The sequence below is a fragment of the Hordeum vulgare genome, chromosome 4H (genome assembly GCF_904849725.1).
Source record: "Hordeum vulgare subsp. vulgare chromosome 4H, MorexV3_pseudomolecules_assembly, whole genome shotgun sequence".
NCBI classification, from domain to species: Eukaryota; Viridiplantae; Streptophyta; class Magnoliopsida; order Poales; family Poaceae; genus Hordeum; species Hordeum vulgare.
In genome coordinates this window covers 171,885,843-171,909,646 of record NC_058521.1, presented here as the reverse complement: position 1 = coordinate 171,909,646, position 23,804 = coordinate 171,885,843, and positions in this window count along the sequence as shown.

Genomic DNA, 23,804 nt, shown 5'->3' with positions numbered 1-23,804 from the left:
CTACTGTCAATCCTAATGATGATGGGGCTGGATATGAATCCACTTTGGTTGAGAAACGCCACAATGATTCGGAGTCGATCTATCTTGATGCTAAAAGCACTGAAAGTGGAGTAGAGGATATCAAAACTTTGAGTAGTGATGAAATTACTACTTTGGATTTCAAGGAATTGAATTATGATAGTTGCTCTTTGATTGAATGTATTTCCTTGATGCAATCCATGCTAAACTCTCCACATGCTTATAGCCAAAATAAGGCCTTTACCGATCATATCGTTGATGCTATGATGAGATCTCTTGAAGAGAAACTTGAGTTGGAGTTATCTATTCCTAGAAAACTTCATGATGAGTGGGAACCTACTATCAAAATCAAGATTGAAAACTATCAATGCAATGCTTTGTGTGATTTGGGTGCTAGTGTTTCCGCTATTCCAAAGTCTTTATGTGATGTTCTAGGCTTCAATGAGATTGATGAGTGCTCTCTTAATTTGCATCTTGCAGATTCTACTATTAAAAAACCTATGGGAAGGATCAATGATGTTCTTATTATTGCAAATAGGAACTATATACCCGTATATTTCATTGTGCTTGATATTGATTGCAATCCGACATGTCCCATCATTCTTGGTAGACCTTTCCTTAGGACTATTGGTGCTGTTATCAATATGAAGGAAGGGAATATTAGATTTCAATTTCCATTAAATAAAGGGCATGGAACACATTCCTAGAAATAAAATAAGATTACCTTATGAATCCATGATGAGGGCTACTTATGGTTTCAGCACAAAAGACGACGATACTTGATTCTATCGCCTTATGCCTAGCTAAGGGCGTTAAACAATAGCGCTTGTTGGGAGGCAACCCAATGAATTTATCTTTGCTTTTTTTCTTTTTGTTTTGTTATTTCCACACCATCATAATTCTGTTATGATTGTGTTTTTATGTTTCTTTTTGTGTTTGTGCCAAGTAAAACCTTTATGATTAATTTTGGTGATAGTTGTTTGATCATGCTGAAAAAGACAGAAACTTTGCGCTCACCAAATTATTTTTAATTCCTATCGAGAAAGAGCTTTTGAGTTAATTCTTTTGATGCTGGTTGATATGCGAATTGCCCTAATTTTCATAATGTTTCAGAATTTTTGGGATACCAGAGGTATACGAAGTATACAGATTGCTACAGAGTGGTCTGTTTTTCTTGTGTTGATTGCTTATTTTGATGAAACTATGGATAGTATCGGGGGGCACTAGCCATGGAAAAGTGAGAATACTGTAATATAACATCAATATAAATAGAAATCAAGTTTACTACAGTACCTAAAGAGTGGTGGTTTGTTTTCTTATACTAATGATATCACAAGTTTCTGTTTAAGTTTTGTGTTGTGAAGTTTTCAAGTTTTGGGTCATGTTCTCATGGACAATGGGATAAAGAGTGGAATGAGATTAAGCTTGGGGATGCGCAAGGCATCCCAAGCCAAATTCAAGGACACCAAAAAGCCTAAGCTTGGGGATGCCCTGGGAAGGCATCCCCTCTTTCGTCTTCAATCCATTGGTAACGTTACTTGGAGCTATATTTTTATTCACCACATGATATGTGTTTTGCTTGGAGCGTCGTGTATTATAGGAGTATTTTATTTTTGTTTTGTCACAATCATCCTTTTTGCACACCTTTTTGAGAGGGACATGCACTCATCGTGAATTTTCTAGAATACTCAATGAGCTTCACTTATATCTTTTGAGTTAAGCAATTTAGCTCGCATGTGCTTCACTTATATCTTTTGAGCTAGATAACTTTGCTCTAGTGCTTCACTTAAATCTTTTTAGAGCACGAAGGTGTCATATTTTTAAGAAATAAAAACTCTCTATCTTCCCTTGTATCTTTTTGAGAGTGCTCTCTCTAAGTAACTTGGTAATTGGCGTGTGCTATGAAATTAGTCCTAAATATGATAGGCATCCAAAGAGGATATAATAAAAACTTCCATATTCATGTGCATTGATTAGTAAGAGAAGTTTGATTCCTCACAATTAGTTTTGAGATATGGTTTTGATAATATTAGAGTTATGCTAGTAGGGTGTTGTGAATCTAGAAATACTTGTGTTGAGGTTAGTGATTCCCATAGCATGCACGTATGGTGAACCGCTATGTTAGGAAGTGGGAGCATAATCGATTTATTGATTGTCATCCTTTGTGTGGCGGTCGGGATCGCGCGATGGTTAACACCTACCAACCCTTCCCCTAGGAGTATGCGTTTAGCACTTTGTTTCGATTACTAATAAAACTTTCGCAATAAGTATATGAGTTCTTCATGACTAATGTGAGTCCATGGTATAGATGCACATTTACCTTCCACCATTGCTAGCCTCTCTAGTATCGCGCAACTTTCGCCGGTGCACGAACCCACCATATACCTTCCTCAAAACAGCCACCATACCTACCTATTATGGCATTTTCATAGCCATTCCGAGATATATTGCCATGCAACTCCTACCGTTCCGTCTCATGACATGAGCCATCACTTTCATATTGCCATTGCATGATCATAATATAGCTAGCGAGATGTTTCAACGTCATACGCTAAGCTAGATAGTTGAAAATCCCGGTACACTGCCGGAGGCATTTCCTATAGAGTCATCATTGTTCTAAGTATTGAGTTGTAAGTAAATAAAAGTGTGTTGATCATCATTATTAGAGAATTGTCCCATGTGAGGAAATAAAAAAAGGAAAAGAGGCCAAAGATGCCCACCGAAATATGAAAAAAAGAGGCCAAAGAGCCCCAACAAAAAATGAGAGAAAAAGAGAGAAGGGACAATGCTACTATCTTTTCCCACCCTTGTGCTACAAAATAGCACCATGCTTTTCATGATAGAGAGTCTCTTGTTTTGACACCTCCATATACTAGTGGGATTTTCATCATGTAACTTGGCTTGTATATTCCAATGATGGGCTTCCTTAAAATTGCCCTAGGTCTTCGTGAGCAAGCAAGTTGGGTGCACACCCACTAGTTTTCAATTTTAGCTTTCACACACTTATAGCTCTAGTGCATCCGTTGCATGGAAATCCCTACTCATTCACATTGATATCTATTGATGGGAATCTCCATAGCCCATTAATACGCCAAGTCAATGTGACCCTCTCCTTATTTTTGCCTCACAACCTCCACCGCACTCTATTCCACCTATAGTGCTATATCCATGGCTCATGCTCATGTATTGTGTGAGAGTTGAAAAAGTTTGAGAAAGTAAGAGTGCGAAAACAATTACTTGGCCAATACCGGGGTTGTGTGGGGACGATGGAGCATAGCCAGACTATATGATTTTGTAGGGATAACTTTCTTTGGCCTTGTTATTTCAAAAGTTCATGATTACTTAGCTAGTATGCTTGAAGTATTATTGTTTTCATGTCAATAGTAAACTATTGTTTTGAATCTTACAGATCTGAACATCCATGCCACAAAAAAGAAGTTACAAAGGACAAACATGTTAGGTAGCATTCCACATCAAAAATTCGGTCTTTATCACTTCCCTACTCGAGGACGAGCAGGAGTTAAGCTTGGGGATGCTTGATACGTCTCCAACGTATCTATAATTTTTGATTGTTTCATGCTATTATCTTGTCAACTTTGGATGTATTATATGCATGAATATGCTATTTTTGGGACTAACCTATTAACTCGGTGCCAGTGCCAGTTTCTGTTTTTTCCGTGTTTTTGACCTTTTTCAGAGAAGAATATTTCACAGAGTCCAAACGGAATAAAACCTGTGGAATGATTTTTTTTCCATAACAGAAGATACGCAGGGGACTTGAGAACCAAGACAGGGGACCTCGGGGGAGGTCACAAGCCCCCTAGCCGCGGTCTGGGGGGCGCCTAGCAGGCTTGTGGGCCCCACGTGGCTCCTTTGCCCTACCTCTTTTGCCTATAAATTCTCTAAGAATCCAAAACCACCAGAGAGAGCCACTAAAATACTTTTTCGCTGCCGCAAGCTTCCGTCTCCGCAAGATCCCATCTGGGAACCGTTCTGGTGCCCTACCGGAGGGGGGATTCGGACACGGAGGGCTTCTTCATCAACACCATTGCCTCTCCGATGATGTGTGAGTAGTTCACCACAGACCTTCGGGTCCATAGCTAGTAGCTAGATGCAAAGTTGTCAGAATCATGATCAAGTCTTAGAATCTTATGATCATACGATCTATACTAGCCCCTCCGATTCTACGTTTTTTCTCATAGAATCTAAGTTTCTACGATCCTGATAGTTAACATTCTACGATTCACGATCCTAGCAACGGAGCTCCGATTCAATTCAGAATCGCAATTCTCACAACTTTGGCTAGATGGCTTCTTCTCTCTCTTGGATCTTCAATACAAAGTTATCCATGATCTTGATGGATATCTATCCGATGTAACTTCCTTTTGCAGTGTGTTTGTTGAGATCCGATGAATTGTGGATTTATGATCAGATTATCTATGAATATTATTTGAGTCTCCTCTGATCTCTTATATGCATGATTTCGTATCATTGTAATTCTCTTCGAGTTGTGGGTTTCGTTTGGCCAACTTGATTTCTAATTCTTGCATTGGGAGAAGTGCTTGATTTGGGTTCATACCGTGCGGTGTCCTCACCTAGTGGCAGAAGGGGTAGCGAGGCAAGCATCCTGTTGTTGCCATCAAGGGTAAAAAGATGGGGTTTATATCATATTGCATGAATTTATCCCTCTACATCATGTCATCTTGCTTAAGGCGTTACTCTGTTTGTTATGAACTCAATACACTAGATGCATGTTGGATAGCGTTCGATGTGTGGAGTAATAGTAGTAGATGAAGAAAGTATCGGTCTACTTGTCTCGGACGTGATGCCTATATGTATGATCATTGCCTTAGATATCATCATGACTTTGCGCGATTCTACCAATTGCTCGACAGTAATTCGTTCACGCACCGTAATACTTGCTATCATGAGAGAAGCCTCTAGTGAACACTATGTCCCCTGGGTCTACTTCACATCATATTTTCAGATCTACACGATTACTTTGTTGCACTTTTCGCCTTCAGATCTCACCTTGCAAATAACCGTGAAGTGATTGACAACCCCTTTATAGCGTTGGGTGCAAGTTTGTTTGTTTTTGCGCAGGTACATTGGTGCCTCATTTTGATACTCCTACTGGATTGATACCTTGGTTCTCAAACTGAGGAAAATACTTATCGCTACTGTGCTGCATCACCCTTTCCTCTTCAAGGGAAAAATGAACGCAAGCTCAAGAGGTAGCATTAACTTCCCCTATACCCATTCTCTTTTCCTACCTCGTGTTCTTCCTCTCACTAGAGTCTGTAACCCTCGTGGAGGCCGGCTCTGGATCTCCCCCACTAGTCCGTTCCTCGATCTTCTGGTCGGCACGGCTCCTCCCCCTCCCTCCCTGCTTGCACCATGGACTCCGGTATTTCCCATCTCCTTTTCCATTTGTTTGTATTGGGCTTCTCTCATCTCGTTTTAGGGATCTACATGCAATGTGTTTCTACATTATTTAATGGAGTTTTGGCATATGGAAGTCGGCATTTGTCATCCTGAACTTGTAGTCCTTCTAGGTGTAGTCTTTTTGCACGAGATCTGTAGTGCCGCAGAATCTGTTTTCCGCCACCCGGGCGGTACTACTGCTGCTAGGTGGCCGGTAATACCACGCAAGCGGAAGTACCGCTCACAAAGCACGGTACTACTGCTGGTACTACATACATCTCTTCTATTTGCTTCTTCTTTAGGGTTGTCTCTATATTTTGTTGTTTTCTAGGTTGATGCTTGGTATTCACTTGTGTCTTGTCTCTTCTCCGCCTTTTGGTTCGAGTTCCAGGTGATGCTGACTCTGTACCTCCTTGTGGCGTGAATCCTAGTCGGGCCTGTTCCAAGAGGTTCTGTTCGACTGTCGCTGCGGAAGCCAGTGGCAGTTCAATGCAACCTGAGGAACATGTGAAGCGGGTTATTTGCAAGACAAAGGCTCCCAAAGGCCCTTATGAGATGACCAATGCTGAATTTGTGGAATTTCGCAAGCGGAACCCATACCGTCTTACTCAGGATAAGAACATGGTTGGTCGTTGATACATCCCAAACGTATCTATAATTTCTGCTTGTTCCACGATCTTTTGGGTGACATTGTTATATGTTTTGCTACACTTTTATATCATTTTACACATATTTGGACTAACCTACTAACTTAGTGCACCCAGTGCCAGTTTGTGTCTGCTGATGTCTATTTTGCAAGGGCTTTTACCCAATTTTTTGAAGCACAAAAAATTCCAGAAAAAATATATAAAAAATCAGCGAAACAGAAGCTTCGGGATCACCGAAGATGGGCCAGCGGGAGGCCAGGGGCCTCCCAGGCGGCCTGCTAGCACGGCCAGGCCCTAGGCCGCCCCAGGAGGTCGCATGGGAGGGTCCCACCTCCTTCGGTGCTTTCCTTTGGCCTATATTTAAAGTCCCGAGAGGAAACCCTTACAGAACTTCTGGAATTGCGAATTTCTCCATCGTTCTGCCACCGCAGCGCTTCCGAGATCGGGAGTGTCAGGAGACCTCTTCCCGGTACCCTGCCGGAGGGGGAATTGACCTCCAAGAGCTTCTACATTGCCATGGACGCTTCCCGGACGTGCCATGAGTAGTCCTGCTTGGACCATGAGTCCATGACCAGTAGCTATGTGATGTATTGTCTCCAATCTTATGCTTCAATGGTTAGTCCTTGTGAGGTGCCCTACATGATCAAGGCATCTATGTAGTTCTCTTGCTTTTGCTATGCTCGGTTTGGTGGAATCCGATGGATTATGAGATTATGTTCAGATTGTTATGAGTTATATATTTGATTATCCTTTTATATTATGTTCCTTAGTGATTCATGCATGTTCTCGGTTGCTATTTATTGCTTTGGCCGAGAAGTAGATTGTAACTCCAAGAGGGAGCATTCTGCATGATTGTGGGTTCATGCCCCTCGACTTATAGCTTGAGTGACAGAAACATGAGACTAGGGGATGTGCTTGTTGCCACCAGGGACAAAACAACGGTGCTTGTGACCATGGTTGCAAGGATTGTTTACCTTACGCATAGTTCGTTAATGCAGTTGTTCGTTGATTTTGAGTTTACACTTTGGGTGGGGCTCGCAACTTAATACCGGCGAGATGTTTTGGATAGATATATCAAGGTGGATGATTAGTAAGTAAATGCTGATGAATAAACAGTCTACTTATCTTTGCATACTCCCATTACTATTGAACCTCTAACTATCAAGTAGCATAATTAACATTGCGGTGCGATCATAATTCTGTCAATTGCCCAACTATGATTTGTTTACCCAAGCATAGTTGTTTATCGTCTTTTGGAAGAGAGACATCACTAGTGAACATCATGTGACTCCGTTCCATATCACCATCATAGTTTATACCTCCATCATTTACCACTTTCATTTACTTTTTTGTTGCAATCACTATTACCTTCCCGCTTGTGTTTTGATCCTTTGCAAACTACAAGACCGGAGAGATTCACAACCTCTGTGTACTCGTTGGGAGAAAAGTTATTTGTTATGTTTGCAGGTCCACGTCTTCTGCTAGCGCCAGGGTGAAAGACACCTACTTGTTGAGCCTAGGAGTCCTCCTAGTTCGATAAACCTTACAGTCTTCGTGTAAGGGAAATCTGCTGCTGACTACATCTCCACCTTCCACTTGGGGTAACCAACGAGGGGCGAGAAGTATATCCATCAAGTCGTCATCAACTTCGCCATAGAGCACATGGGCAACAATCTATAATTCTTAGAGGTATTATGAAGAACAAAACCAACGTGTTTGTGCCTGATGTCAAGTCCATCGCCATAGAGCACATGGGCAGCAAGCGTCACACTGCCTACTTTGCTGAGGCCCGGACTCTGTGTGCTCAATGGGGTATGGATCCAATCATCAACTTTGACAAGGATTTCAACTATGATGTTGTGGCTCAATTTTATGCCACCATTCACTTTCACGCTAATGAGAAACACAGCTTGACTTGGATCACCAGTGACAGGGTTCTTCACTCCGACTAGAAAACATTCATGGACTCCTTGGGCTATGAAGATCGTGGACTGAATGATACTATTGGGCTGAGGCCACACACTCAGGAGAGGCCCATTCACAAGAACATGTTGATTCGATATTCCAGGGTTGTCCAAACTACCAAGGGTACTCGCACTGAGCTTGTTCCTTTTCTGGATATTATGCATCGCATCTACCACAATACCTTGTTTCCTCGGGTAGGTAACAAGGATCAGGTTCACCCCTATCTTGTGGATCTTCTACTTATGTGCATCAAAAAGAAGGTACTGATTCTACTTTGGATGTTTCCCACATCATGTGGAATGAGCTTCGGTCTGTGGTTCTTGACTAGAAAGTGCCCATCTATGGACCATATCTGTTCAAGCTCACTGAGGATACCTAGGCTGGTACGTTTCCTAATGATCTCATGGTGGCTGATCATATGGTGTATCATGGTGTCCTTAAACTTCATGTGAAGGAAAACTGGTACATTGCACCAGTGGTCCAGAAATTGCTGCCACCGAATCTAACGATGAGCCTCAGCCGGATTACACTGATGATAGCTATGTTCCCCCTTTTGAGCATGTTCTGTCTTGGGTAGCAAAGCTCAAGACGAAGTTGCAGAACCTTTTGTGCTTGCTAGTCAAGGGGCAGTACAAGGCTCATGTGGACTCCAAGAAAGCTCGCATCCATGACAAGGTCATCATGAGGAAGATGGGTCTACCCATTGATAGAGGGTCTGAGGACCGTATTACTGATGAGGAGGAATGGGTCAAGAATAAGTGTCCATGGGATGAGTCAGATGAGGATGTTCCTGCTACCACTGATGAAGAGGTTGATGAGGAGGAGGACTAATCTCTTTGGGCTTGTCATCACCTTCTCCCGCTTTTCGTTCTCTTTGACCCTTTTTGGTGTCTCAATGCCAAAGGTGGAGAGTTAGGGATTTGGCTTCTCGAGTTATGAGTGTGTTTATTTGCATGTGTTTTCTCTACCTCGTGAACTCATTTATCGTTTGCTTTGGTTTATGTGTGTCCAAGACTTGTGTGAACTTATGTATGGTGTGACACATATGCTACCGTGAGTATCCTATTATATCTATGTTGTGAGATCTCATGTCTCATATGCTTGCTTACTTATTTTACTCTTCTTGTGTTCAGCAAGTATATACCCTTGTGATAGAGCATATTCCTCCATATGTGGTTTTGGTAATTGATGACAATCCCTATGGACTAATGGTTGCCTTCAGTTATATTTGTAGGATTTTTCCATATGCACTTCGTAAAGTCCATCTGTTGGTTTCAAGGAGTTTATATGATGACCAAGGTGGTATTCAAGGTTTTATCTAAATATTTTTCATAAAGACACAAGGTTGATCAAGACTAAGTCAAATAGTAATCTAGTTGATCAACACACAAAGCGTACAAGTTGGACCAGGAAGGATCAAGTGATCCCATGGTATGGCAAGCATTGTCCATTACGCTTTGTGTACCAACCCATGGTCTTCGCGAGAGTTCTATGTAGGGTTAGGTGTGTTTCCATGGGTTTTTCTCAAGAGGAAGATCACATTCAACCCATGGAAGATTGTGGTGTGCAAGTTCAAGTGGAGCATCATGAAGATATCATGCTTGAAGCTTGTCGTCCGTTGTGGTGGCAATGGACTTGTGAAGATGTGCTGAAGAGTGGCTCACCCATACTAGAGTATGGGGGAGAAATTTACAAGTCTTCATCGAGTCAACGCAATCAAAAAAGGTGGTCCATCTTGAAGAAGTTAACATCATCATCATCTAGATCAAGTGTAATAGGTGCAAGGTATAGGTTTGCCCTTGATAGGTTTTTCTATTTTAGGATAGATTGTCGTAGTGTCAAGGGGGGCTCTCAAGTGAGTATCTTGATCGTATTGCTCGTTGAGAGCTCAAACCATTTGCATCCTTGCATCATCTTTCTTGGTTATTGTTTCGTTGTTCTCTTTGTGAGTTTTAGAGCTTATGGCCATCTTTATGACAAGCTCGAGTACATCGAAAACGGAGTTCATGTGCATCTTCTATGATGTTTTCGATGTTGAAGTTTTTGCCCGTTCTTGATTCATAGTGGTTTCAAATCTCTTTATCATTTGCATTTTTCTACTACCTCTTCTTTCTATAACCATTTTTTGTTTGGATAGTACTTGTCGTCTGCTATCCAATAAGCTTGAGTTTTCTCAATTCGGACATCGTATGTGAAAGTTATGGTTGTTTTTGTCTTACGTGTTTTTCAGTGAGAGGTTGTACCTCCCCTAAGAGAGGTTGTACCGCTCGACATGTACAACCGGTGTTTGGAGCGGTTGTACTCCTCCAGAATTTGTGCGGAGTTTGTACCGTCCATGTACCACTCTTCCACTGGACTAGGTTCTGTTTTGGAGCTGTTCTTGGGCGGTTGTGGTCCGGTTGTACCGCTATATTACATTTACCGGTTGTACCGCCCAACTCACCGGTTGTACCGCCCCCGTGTTATTCTGCACATAACGGGCAGATTTGTGGGAACCTATTTAAGGGGGTCTTCTTCCCCAATGGTCCCCAACTCTTGAGATTTCCCCCCCCCAATCATTGACCTTCTTAGAGCTTGCTAACTCTCAATCCCTCCAATGATTCTTGCTCCTTCCTGAGGGTAAATAGAGAGGAGATCTAGATCCAAAATTCCACCAATCACTTTCTCCTCTATGTGAGGGGAACCCCTTGTATCTAGTTCTTGGAGTTCTTGGTATTCCTCGTTGTTCTTCCTCTCATTTTGCACCATAACATTAGTTGTTGTGGTGGGATTAGGGAGAGAATGACTTGGGCACTCCATGTGCCCTTGCCATTGGATTTGGTGCATAGGTTTGAGTTCTCCATGGTGATACATGGAAGTAAAGTTTGAGAAGCTTATTACTCTTGGGTGCTTGGTACCTTAGAGCTTGTTCTTCTTGGGTGCTTTGCCATCCTAGAAGCTTGGTGGTGCCTCGGAGCTCAATCATTGTGGTGTAAAGCTCCGGGAAAGCTTCGGGGTCTCCAATTAGGTTGTGGAGATTTCCCCGAGAATTCGAGGACATCTCGGAACCACAGTCCATTGTGGTGAAGCTTAGTGGTGTCATTGGGAGCCTCCAATTAAGTTGTGGAGATTGCCCCAACCTTGTTTCTACGAGTTCGGTGACCGCCCTCAAAGGTTCCTTAGAGGAATCATGGCATCTTGCATTGTGCAAGTGAGCGAGGATATTACGGTGGCCTTAGTGGCATCTTGGGGAGCATTCTGCCTCCACACCACTCCAAACATAGTATGCATCTGTGGGTGCACTAAAGACTGGGGTCTCCAGTGCCTTAGACTTGTGCGCGGACACCGGCAGCCCCTCCGCAGTGGCAAGGCACGTCGCTGAGGCTTAGGGCGAAAGCGAGACTCCGAATTCCACCAAGTACAGATTCCAAGCCCCGACAAGCACTCACTTGTTGGGAAGGAAGAAGAGACCCCGACAGGAGTTCTCTGCCGGGGAGATAGACAATGCCACGGCGAGTCCCTCCCGGCAAGGAAGAAGGACTGAGCCCTGGAAGCCATCCTTGCCGGGGAGGCTCACAAGGCCTAGGCAGACCATCACCTCCCTGCCGAGAGGAACAAGAAGAGCCCCGACAAGGTAACCCTGCCGGGAAGAAAGAGGAAGGCCTGAGGAGAGGTGCGGGCCCAGGGTGCCCTCGCGACCTGCGAACGCCTCCACCAACGAGCACGCCACCGATGATGCATGCGCCACGTGTTCGCCGCACGCCACCGCAATGCCCGGGAGTTGCCACGTGTGGGTACGTGTCCAACCCCCCTGACGAGGTGAAGGAAGTCTGTCGAAGCATTTATTGCACCTCTGACAAGGCAGTAACACTATAACTGTCGGTTGGCGCTGTTTCACCCATGAACCCACCGTTCACCCATTGAGCCACTGTGGTGACCCCTTTGCCTATAAAAGGAGGCCCGAGGTTCAGTAGTAGGGGCTTTTGGCTTTTTGGCTTTTTCGCAAACCGAAAGGTTGTAAAAAGGAACATGTCTACAGTAACTCAAAACGAATAACTAAACGCATGCAGGAGTAGGGTTTTACGCACCATGCGGCCCGAGCCTGGGTAAAAAGATCTTGCCAGGCACTGACTGTTGGTTCTGCTCTTCCCGCGACTCCTCTCCCCACCAAACAAGAAAAAATGGGACCGTTGAGGCCCGCATAGGTGTCGATCCTTCACCGACATCTTTGGCGTGCCAAGTAGGGGGATCGCCGGAAGCAGGCCGGCGTCGGCGCCACCCCGATCCGACGAGCCGCCCGTCGGCTCCACGGATCTGAGTTCGCCGCTGCATCTTCTGTGAGTGGGAGGAAGCAGTGGCTGCTTTGCCCACGCAAGAGCTTATGGCACCTCCATAGGTGCTATGCGAGCGCGGGTGGAAGGTGCGGAAGCCCCGAGCTCTGCATCACCCGACCGACACACCTCCTTGTAACGCCGCTTACTCCGACAATTACTCCGACCGACGCACCTCTCCATACCGCTGCATGGTCGTCGAGGATGTGTCCGAGGCCCCGAACCGCCCCCTTCACATGCCCTCCGGCTCACATTTCTCCTTGGAGCACTGTGATGCCGAAAAAGATGCGCTCGGGGTCTCCACTAGCAAAACTCTTGCAAAAAAGATGAGAAAGTGTTACGCCCCAGCGTGCCTCTTTCATTTATAGTGGCCAAAGGCCATCGGCGAAAACCTCGTCGGCAAGGAGGCCGCTGGAGGCGACATCAGCTTGCCGGGGGTATGGATACTCCTCCCCGGCCGCACCATCAGACGCTACGGCTAGGAAAGCCGCGACGTGCGAGATAAGTACAGAGGCAAACTTCTTGCCAGACTCTTGGTAGATTATTTGTATCCTTTTGAAGCATTGAGTTTTGTATGAGAATCACGCGCATAGAAGGACCTTGCTAGGATCAGTGCACTCCGACTTCGTTTCGAGCCTGTTCAACGACTTGAGCGGCGACACAGCGCCCTTATCTCGTTTCGAATTCGTTCAACGTTTCGGACGGCTAAGTAGCACCTTATTTCGCCTCGAGCCGCGCTCGACGAATTAAATGGTTACACTGAGTGCGGCAAGGAGTCTTGCCGGTGACGACCTGCTCTGTTAAGTTTTCTAAGGATCTGCTCCTCTAAGGGCTCGCAGCAGGATAAGTCAAGCCGACAAGCTTCCGCAAAGTGCAAGGAAATAATCATACAAAATGAGAGTCGAATAAAGGATGCAACTATTCATTCATTTGTCTGGTTACATTTGATATCACTTACAAAGCATTGTTGTCATAACCTAAAGACTCTGTCTTTTGACGAGGGGTGACCTATGCGGAGGGAGTGAAGTTCAAGAAGACAAAAAGGCGGAGCCCCCAGCATGCCCAGGGCTTGCTCCCCAGGACCAACACTGTGCAGACGAGAACGGGACCAGCCCCGACAAGAATCACCTGGATCCCCTCTGGCTTGATACCAGAGGGCAGGGCACGTGAAGGGGTGAAGGATCTGGAGTACGCGAGCGCGCCTCCTCCTCGAGCCGGGGGGCTAGCACCCACTCCCGTGAGGTGGCCCAAGCAGAGGACATGGAGAAGTCAGAGCTTGCGGAGGTGCCTCCCTCTTGAACACGAGGCACCAACGCTAGCTCCGGCAAGATAACCTCGCCAGGTGGGGCAGAGGCGTGAGCGGGCCTCAGTGGTAGGGCCGGCAATTAGTCGGCACCCAGGGAATCGTACTCCGACCTGAGCCCCCGGTATCCTGACCTGCCAAGAGCGCCACTGCCGCCACTGTCCTCCTCGCCGCTATCACTCGAGGAGGGACACTCATCACCGCTCGAGCTCTCTTCGCATCAGACGAGACGCACACCTGAGCACCCGTAAAACTTGACGGACATCATATTTTCCTCCGCTAGCTTAAAGTGGAGGATATGCCCATCCTCGAGGCTGTGGGCGCGGGCGAAGGCTTTGCAACCCCGCCCGAGCAACATGGAGTGCATAGCGCCACGGGAGCAGCCGTGCACCCGCAACCACAAGACAGGGGGCTTGGCGGCCTCCATCGCCCTAGCGGAAGGGTGGGGGAGATGCAGATGGCCCCGCAGAATGCCGTGCAGCTCCACGATGAACTCCAGTGTCGTCCCGTTTGAGTTCTCGCCAAGCCCACGAGAAGGCGGAGACGCTGGAGTAGCACTCCTCCTCCCTCGGCCCCGGCCCCCGTGTCCACGGCCCCTCGGCCCTCTCCCGCCACGGTCGATGGGGTTGTCGCTAGCTGCGGCCCCTGAAGTTGTGGCATGATCCGAACGGGATCCCCTTGCCGCCCTGGCGGCCGACGGAGGTCGGCCTCGTCCCCTAACCATGGTTATGGACGGGCACCACCGACAAAGCTGCAAGAATCAAGAGAAGGCAAGGCGTCAGGCGCCGAAGGCTTCTACAATGAGATGGATGGGCAAAACCTCCGCGCGAACACCCTAATTTATAGGGCCAAGCTCGGAGGCCCACCCTCCTCGCTCCAGAAGCCACCGCCCCTCTCCCCAATCGCCCTCAAGTCATGAGTGGAATAGGGAAAAGCCCTGCTGCACGAATGCATGCAGGGGCGGGCCCATCCATGCCCGCGGCTTTTAAGGCCACGATCGCCACTTGACCGACCACCGCTGCGCATGTCCTACACGTGGCAGAGGCGTTTTCGGGGGGGGGGGGGTAAAGAAGCCATCGCACGCATGTCGTGCACCTTCCCACTTCGCGCGTTCAATGCGCGACGTGCGGAAAGAAAGCATGTAACGGCTCGATTCTGATAAACCCGGCGCCCGCGAGTCCGCGCGCTGTTTTGGGCCTGGCCCAACAACGCCTCGCATGCGTGTATGGCCCAGGCCCGGGGGCTCCTGTAGGTGCACTAAAGACTGGGGTCTCCAGTGCCCCAGACTTGTGCGCGGACCCTCCGTAGCGGGAAGCCGCATTGCTGAGGCTTAGGGCGGAAGCGAGACTCCGAATTCCACAAAGTGCAGATTGCAAGCCCCGACAAGAACTCGTTTGTTGGGAAGGAAAGAAGAGACCTGGGCAGGAGTTCCCTACCGGGGAGATTGACAATGCCACGGCGAGACCCTCCCGCGGAGGAAGAAGGACTGAGCCCCGGCAAGCCATCCTTGCCGGGGAGGCTGACAAGGCCTTGGCAGGCCATCACCTCCCTGTCGAGAGGAACAAGAAGAGCCCCGGCAAGGTAACCCTGTCAGAAAGAAAGAGGAAGGCCCGAGGAGAGGCGTGGGCCCATGGAGCCCTCGTGACCTCCAAACGCTTCCACCAACGAGCACGCCACCGACGATGCATGTCCCATGCGTCCACCCGCACGCCAGCACAACGCCCCGGAGTTGCCATGCGTGGGTATGTGTCCAACCCCCCCTAATGAGGCGAGGGAAGTTTGTCAAAGCATTTATTGCACTTCTGACAAGACAGTAACAATGTAACTGTCGGTCGGCCCTGTTTCACCCGTGAACCCACCGTTCACCAACTGAGCCACTGTGGTGACCCCTTTGCCTATAAAAGGAGGCCCGAGGGTCAGTAGTAGGGGATTTTGGCTTTTTGACTTTTTGGCAAACCGAAAGGCTGTAAAAAGGAACAGGTCTATAGTAACTCAAAACGAAGAACTAAACACACGCAGGAGTAGGGTTTTACACACCACGCAGCCTGTACCTGGGTAAAAAGAATTTGCCGGGCCCTTACTGTTCGTTCTGCTCTTGCCACGACTCCTCTACCTGCCAAACCAGCAAAACGGGGACCGTTAAGGCCCCATAGGTGTCGATCCTTCACCAACAGCATCTCCAACGGTGTGAACTTCGGGATACATCGTCATCTCTATGTGCCTCGATTATCTCTTACCTGAGACCTTTACATATGCACTTCACTTTGTGATAGCCATATTGTTTCTTATTATATATCTTGCTATCACTTAGTTGTTTATATTTCTTAGCATAAGTTGTTGGTTCACATAGGTGAGCCTAGTTATTTAAGGTTTTGTGCTTGACAAATTAAACATTAGTTTTGTGCTGCATTTGTTCAAGCCTAAACCGTAATTATTTTAAAGCGCCTATTCACCCCCCTCTAGGTGACATCCATGTCCTTTTGAATTGGCATCAGAGCTAGGTCTCTCATTATTTGGTTTAACCACCTAGATAGTAAGGATGTCTACTAGGGGATTATGATTCTGTGACACTCATAGTTTCGATGGTACAAATTTTGATGTTTGGGTAATTCACATGCTTAATATCTTTAGGTTCATGGACCCAAATTTAGAGTGAATTGTAGATATGGGTTTTTCTCCTCCAAAGGATTCTCAAAATATATCTTTACAGGATCAGGAAAACTCTTATCTCAATGATCAAGCTTCTAATGTGCTTTTTATGCTTTGAGGAATGTAGTTATATTTCAACTCATGCCATTCTGGGATGCTCATGAGTTGTGGACAAAGATTCAAGATAAATATGGTTTGTCCAAGATTTGTAGGGATGATTGTTCTCCCTTCACCTCTGGTCGTGTGTTCTTCTCAACTTCATCTACTTCACCTAGATGTGGATTGCCCCAAGTAACGATATGGTGAGTAGTGGTGATCATTGCAATGATGATACTAGGCTTATTGTTGATGATCCTTCATCACTATATTAGTGCAATGCTTCATTTTTGGGCGTTAACACTTCGAGCAGTCTAAATGTTTTACGTGCTTGTGTTTATAGTCCTTGCATATGATGTAAAAACTGCTTGACTAATTCTCATGATGATATGATCTCTATATCTTGTTGCGATGATAAAAATGTATCTATTTCCTCGAGTTGTTGTGCTAACAATGTAGAGGAAATCCATCACTCCATGGAACAAGATGTGGCCTTGAATGATGCTTCAAGGGATCTTACATCATCATCTATTGTTTCTCACTTTTGCCTTATGGCTAAGGATTCAAAGGTATCTCCTACCTTGAATCCCAATATATCTCTTGATGATGATGATGAGGAGGAGGAGGAGGATTATGATAATGATGAATAAAGTGATAATATTGCATCCCTAAAAATGAAGGATGAAATTGTTTTTAAATCTCTTTATGAGAATAATCTTGCTTGTTCCAACTTCATGGAAATCATGTCTATTGCCACTAAGGGCAAGAAATACAATTAGGAGTTGGAAGCTCATCTCCAGGAGCATGAGGCCACCACTGAGACAATGGAAGGTCATAGGCGTGATTACGCCGATGAGATCACAGAGCTATCACAAGCTCTTAAAAATGAAAGAGCCCTCGAGGTGTCAAATGATTTTAGAACTAAAAATGATAATCTTGAAGTTGCACATGCTAAACTCCTTGAGGACTATGAGCACCTCGAAAATGGCTCAAGGGCTATTAAGAGTTTGCTCAGCAAACTCATCGAGTCTCATGCTCAACTTGAAGCTTTGTATGCTAAAGAGCTTGCCAAGTTGCCTTCTTCTCTTGTTGTTAATGATGATGCTTGTGCTACTAACTCTCTTTCTTGTGAAACATCCATATTAAAGACGAGTGTTGAGCTAAGGACTCAACTTGAGTTGCTATCTAGCAATTACGGGAAATTGGAAGAAAGTCATGTAATGCTCACAAGCTCTCATGAGGATCTTCTAGTATCCCATAATGTGCTAAAATTAGCTCATGAGGCCATTACTACCAAGGTAGTATCAAGTGAGCCTCATGTGGATATTAGTGTTGGGGATCGTAGTAAATTCAAAAAAATTCCCACGCCATGCAAAGATCTATCTATGGAGAAACCAGCAACGAGAGAGGTTGTAGAGCATCTTCATACCTGTGAAGATCGCTAAGCGGAAGCATTGCTAGAACGCGGTTGATGGAGTCGTAATCGCAGCTATTCAGATCGCGGTAGATTCCGATCTATGCACCAAACGATGGTGCCTCCGCGTTCAACACACGTATAGTCCGGTGACGTCTCCTCCTTCTTGATTCTGAAAGGAGAGAGGAGAAGTTGAGGGAGAGCTCCGGCAACATGACGGCGTGCTGACGGTGGAGCTATGTGGTTCTCCGGCAGGGCTTCGCCAAGCATTGCGGAGGAGGAAGAAGAGAGAGGTAGGGTTGTGCCGTGGGAGAGTGATGAATTATTGTGTCTCAAAAATCTCAAAAAATCAAGTATATATAGGGGGAAGGAGAGGGAGGGCTGCCTTGGCCCCTCCTCCAAGGAGGAGGAGTTCGGCTGAGCTAGGGAGGAGTCCACCTGCCACAAGGGAGGTGGATCCCTTCCTTTTAAAATTCCTTTTGCCTTATCTCCTTATCCCTAGCCACATGGGCCTTTAGGGAAGGCCTTGGCCAGCCCAATAAGTGCTAGTCCACCTCCTCTAACAGCCCATGAACTCCTTTGGTCGTCACACCCCTCCCTGGGGTCCCCAGGCACACTTGCGGCACTACCGATGAGCTCGAAACTTTTTCGGTGACCAAAAAAAACTTCCTATATATCAGTCTTTACCTACGGACCATTCCGGAGCTCCTCGTGATGTTAGGGATCTCATCCGGGACTCTGAACAACCTTCGGTAACCACGTACACTATTTCCCTATAATCCTAGTGTCATCGAACCTTAAGTGTGTAGACCCTACGGGTTCGGGAGACATGCAGACACGACAAAGACATCTCTCCGGCCAATAACCAACAGCGGGTTCTGGATATCCATGTTGGTTCCCACATGCTCCACGATGATCTCATCGGATGAACCACGATGTCAAGGATTCTATCAATCCCGTATGCTATTCCCTTTGTCTACCGGTATGATACTTGCCCGGGATTCGATCGTCCGTATCCCCATACCTTGTTCAATCTCGTTACCGACAAGTCCCTTTACTCGCTCCGTAACACATCATCCCGTGGCTAACTCCTTAGTCACACTGAGCTCAATATGATGACAGATTACCATATGGGCCTGGAGATACGCCTCCGTCACACAGAGTGAAAAATCCCAGTCTTGATTTGTAGAACCCAACAGACACTCTCGGAGATACCTGTAGTGCACCTTTATAATCACTCAATCACGTTGTGACGTTTGATACACGCAAAGCACTCCTACAGTATCAAGGAGTTGCACAATCTCATGGTCTAAGGAAACGATACTTGACATTAGAGAAGCTTTAGCAAACGAACACCACGATCTTGTGCTATTCTTAGGATTGGGTCTTGTCCATCACATCATTCCTCAATGATGTGATCCCGTTATCAATGACATCCAATGTCCATGATTAGGAAACCATGATCATCTATTGATCAACGAGCTAGCCAACTAGAGGCTCACTAGGGACACATTGTGATCTATATATTCACACATGCATTACGATTTCTGGTTAATACAATTATAGCATGAATAATAGACAATTATCATGAACAAGGAAATATAATAATAACCAATTTATTATTGTCTCTAGGGCATATTTTCAACAGCCTCCCACTTGCACTACAGTCAATAATCTAGTTCACATCACTATGTGATTGCAATGAATCGAACACCCATACAGTTTTGGGATTCGATCATGTCTTTCTTGTGAGAGAGGTTTATTAATCAATAGGTCTGAACCTTGCAAATCCGTGTGTGCTTTACAAATCTCTATGTCTTCGTATAGATACTGCTACCATGCACCATTTGGAACTATTCCAAATGACTACTCCACTATACGAATCCGGTTCACTACTCAGAGTCATTCGGATTAGTGACAAAGCTTGCATCGACGTTACCCCTTTACAACGAACTCTTTATTCACATCCATAATAGAGAAAAAAAATCCTTAGTTCACTATTTACTAAGGATAATTTTGACCGTTGTCCAGTGATCAATTCCTGGATCACTCTTGTACCCCTTGACTGACTCATGGAAAGGCACACTTCAGGTGCGGTACACAACATAACATACTATAGAGCCTACAGCTAAAGCATAGGGGACGACCTCCGTCCTTTCTCTTTCTTCTTCCGTGGTCGGGATTTTGAGTCTTACTCAAAATGCACACCTTACAACACAGCCAAGAACTCTTTCTTTGCCAATCTGTTTTGTACTCCTTCAAAATCTTCTTACGGTATGTATTTCGTTCAAAGTTCTATTAAGCACTTTGATTTATCTCCATAGATCTTGATGCTCAATGTTCAAGTAGCTTATTCTAGGTTTTCCTTTGAAAAACACTTTTCAAACAACCCTATATGCTTTTCCAGAAATTTTACATCATTTCTGATTAAAAATATGTCAACCACATATATCCATCAGAAATTCTATAGTGCTCCCACTCACTTCTTTGGAAATACAAGTTTCTCATAAACCTCGTATGAATCCAAAAACTTTGATCATCTCATCAAAGCGTATATTCCAACTCCGAGATGCTTGCTCCGGTCCTTAGAAGGATCGCTGGAGATTTGCATACTTGTTAGCATCCTTTAGGATCGACTAAATCTTCTGGTTGTATCACATACAACCTTTCCTCAATGCAACCGCCAAGGAAACAATATATTGACATCCTATCTGCAAGATTTCATAAATGATGCAGTAACTGCTAACATAATTCCAACAGACTTTCAGCATCGCTACGAGTGAGAAAGTCTTCATCGTAGTCAACTCTCTCAACTCATCGGAAACATCTTTGCGACAAGTCGAGCTTTCTTATTGGTGACTTTTCACCATCACCGTCCGTCTTCCTTTTAAAGATTCATCTCTAATTAACAGTCTGACGACTATCAAGTAGTTCTTCCAAAGTCTATACTTTGTTTTCATACATGGATCCTCTCTCGGACTTCATGGCCTCCAACCATTTGCCGGGATCCGGGCCCACGATCGCTTCTCCATAGCTCGTAGGTTCATTGTTGTCTAGCAACATGATCCCCAAGACAGGATTACCGTACCACTCTGAAGTAGTACGCGTCCTTGTCAACCTACGAGGTTTGGCAGTAACTTGATCCGAAGTTTCATGATCACTATCATCAGCTTCCACTTCAATTGGTGCAGGCGCCACAGGAACAACTTCCTGCACCCTGCTACACTCACTGGTTGAACAGATGGTTCAATAACCTCATCAAGTTTCCACCATACTCCCACTCAATTATTTCGAGAGAAACTTTTCCTCGAGAAAGGACCCGTTTCTAGAGACAAACACCTTTGCTTCCGGATCTGAGATAGGAGGTATACCCAACTATTTTGTGTGTCCTATGAAGATGCATTTATCCTCTTTGGGTTCGAGCTTATCAGGTTGAAACTCTTTCACATTCGCATCACAGCCCCAAACTTTTAAGACATGACAGCTTAGGTTTCTCCAAACCATAGTTCATACATTGTCATCTCAACAGAATTACGTGGTGCCCTATTTAAAGTGAGTGTGGTTATCTCTAGTGCCTGAAACCCATAAACGATAGTGGTAATTTGATAAGAGACATCACAGTATGTACCATATCTAATAGGGCACGACTATGACATACGGACGCACCATCAGACTATGGTGTTCCGGGTGGCATGAGTTGTGAAACAATTTTCACGTGAAATAATTTTCACATTGTCTTAAATATTTACCAAACTCGTAACTCAGATATATATGTTTACCTCCACGATCACATCGTAAACATATTATCCTCTTGTCATGATGATCTTCAAGTTTAGTCAGAAATTACATGAACCTTTCAATAATTCAGAGTTGTGTTTCGTCAAGTAAATACACTAGTATCTACTCAAATCATCTGTGAAGTAAGAACATAATGATATCTACTACGTGCCTCAACACTCATTGGACTGCACACATCAAAATGTATTACTTCCAACAAGTTACTTTCTTGTTCCATCTCACTGGAAAACGAGGTCTTTTGTCATCTTGCCCATGTGGTATGATTTGCATGTCTCAAGTGATTCAAAAATCAAGTGAGTCCAAACTATCCATTCGCATGGAGTTTCTTCATGCGTTTATACCAACAGGCATGGTTTGCATGTCTCAAACGTTTCAAAAATGAGTGAGTACAAAGATCCATGAGCATGGAGCTTCTTCATGCATTTTATACCAATATGACTCAAGCAGCAGTGCCACAAGTAACTAGTACTATCATTACTAATTTGTATCTTTTGGCAACAATAGTATGAACATGTGTATCACTACGATCGAGATTCAATAAACCATTCATTTTAGGTGCAAGACCATTGAATGTATTATTCAATTAAAAGAATAACCATTATTGTCTTTACATGAATAACCGTATTTCCATAAACATAAACCAATCATGTATATGCTCAACGCAAATACCAAATAAAAATTATTTAGGTTCAACACTAATATCGATGGTAGAGGGAGCGTGCGATGTTTGATCATATCAAGCTTGGAAACATTTCCAACACACATCGTCACCTCCCTTTTAGCTAGTCTCCATTTATTCTGTAGCTTCTATTTCGAGTTACTAACACTTCAGCAACTGAACATGTATCCAATACCCTGGTGCTACTAGGAGTACTAGTAAAGTACACATCAATATCATGTATATCCAATATACCCCCTTTTTTGACTTTGCCAACCTTCTCATCTACCAAGTATCTGGGGTAGTTCCTCTTCAGTGACCGTTCCCCTTATTACAGAAGCACTTAGTCTCGGGTTTGGATTCAACCATGGATCTCTTCACTAGAGCAACAACTAGTTTGCCTTTTCATGGAGTGTCTTGGTTTTACTAACCATCAACAATTGATACTCCTTTTTAGATTTAAACTTTTGCGGTGTAAAACATCACGAATGGCTCAAGGATCATCATATCTATCCCTGATATTTTATAGTTCATCATGAAGCTTTACCAACTTGGTGGCAGTGACTTTAGAGAACCATCACTATCTCATCTGGAAGATCAACTCCCACTCGATTCAAGCGAGTTTAGCACTCAAACAATCCGAGAACATGCTCGGCGATTGAGATTTTCTCCCTTACTTTGTAGATAAAGAATCTTGTCAGAGGTCTCATATGTCTCAACAAGGGCACGAGCATGAATCCAAATTTCATCTCTTGGAACATCTCGTATGTCTCGTGATGTTCGAAACGTCTTTAGCGCCGCAATTCTAAGCCGTTTAAGCATTATGCACTGAACTATCATGTAGTTATCAAAACGTGTATGTCAGATGTTCGCAACATCCATAGACGACGCTTGGGGTTCAGCACACCGAGCGGTGCATTAAGGACATAAGCCTTCTGCGTAGCAATGAGGACAATCCTCAATTAACGGACCCAGCACGCTTAATTGCAACTTCTATCTTTCAACTAAGTTTTCTCTAGGAACATATCAAAAACCCGTAGAGCTATAGCGCAAGTTATAACATATTTTGCAAAGACCTTTTGACTATGTTCATGATAATTAAGTTCATCTAATCAAATTATTCAAAGAACACCCACTCAGATCGACATCCCTCTAGTCATGCAAGTGTTACATGATCCACGTCGACTAGCCCGTGTCCGATCATCACGTGAGACGGACTAGTCATCAATGGTGAGCATCTCCATGCTAATCGTATCAACCATACGACTCATGTTCGACCTTTCGGTCTCCCGTATTTGAGGCCATGTCTATACATGCTAGGCTCATTGAGTCAACCTAAGTGTTTTGCATGTGTAAACTAGCTTACACCCATTGTATGCGAATGTTAGAATCTATCACACCCGATCGTCACGTGGTGCTTCGAAACAACGATCCTTCACAATGGTGCACACTTAGGGGAATACATATCTTGTAATATTAATGAGGGATCATCTTATCTTTGCTACCGTCGTTCTAAGGAATA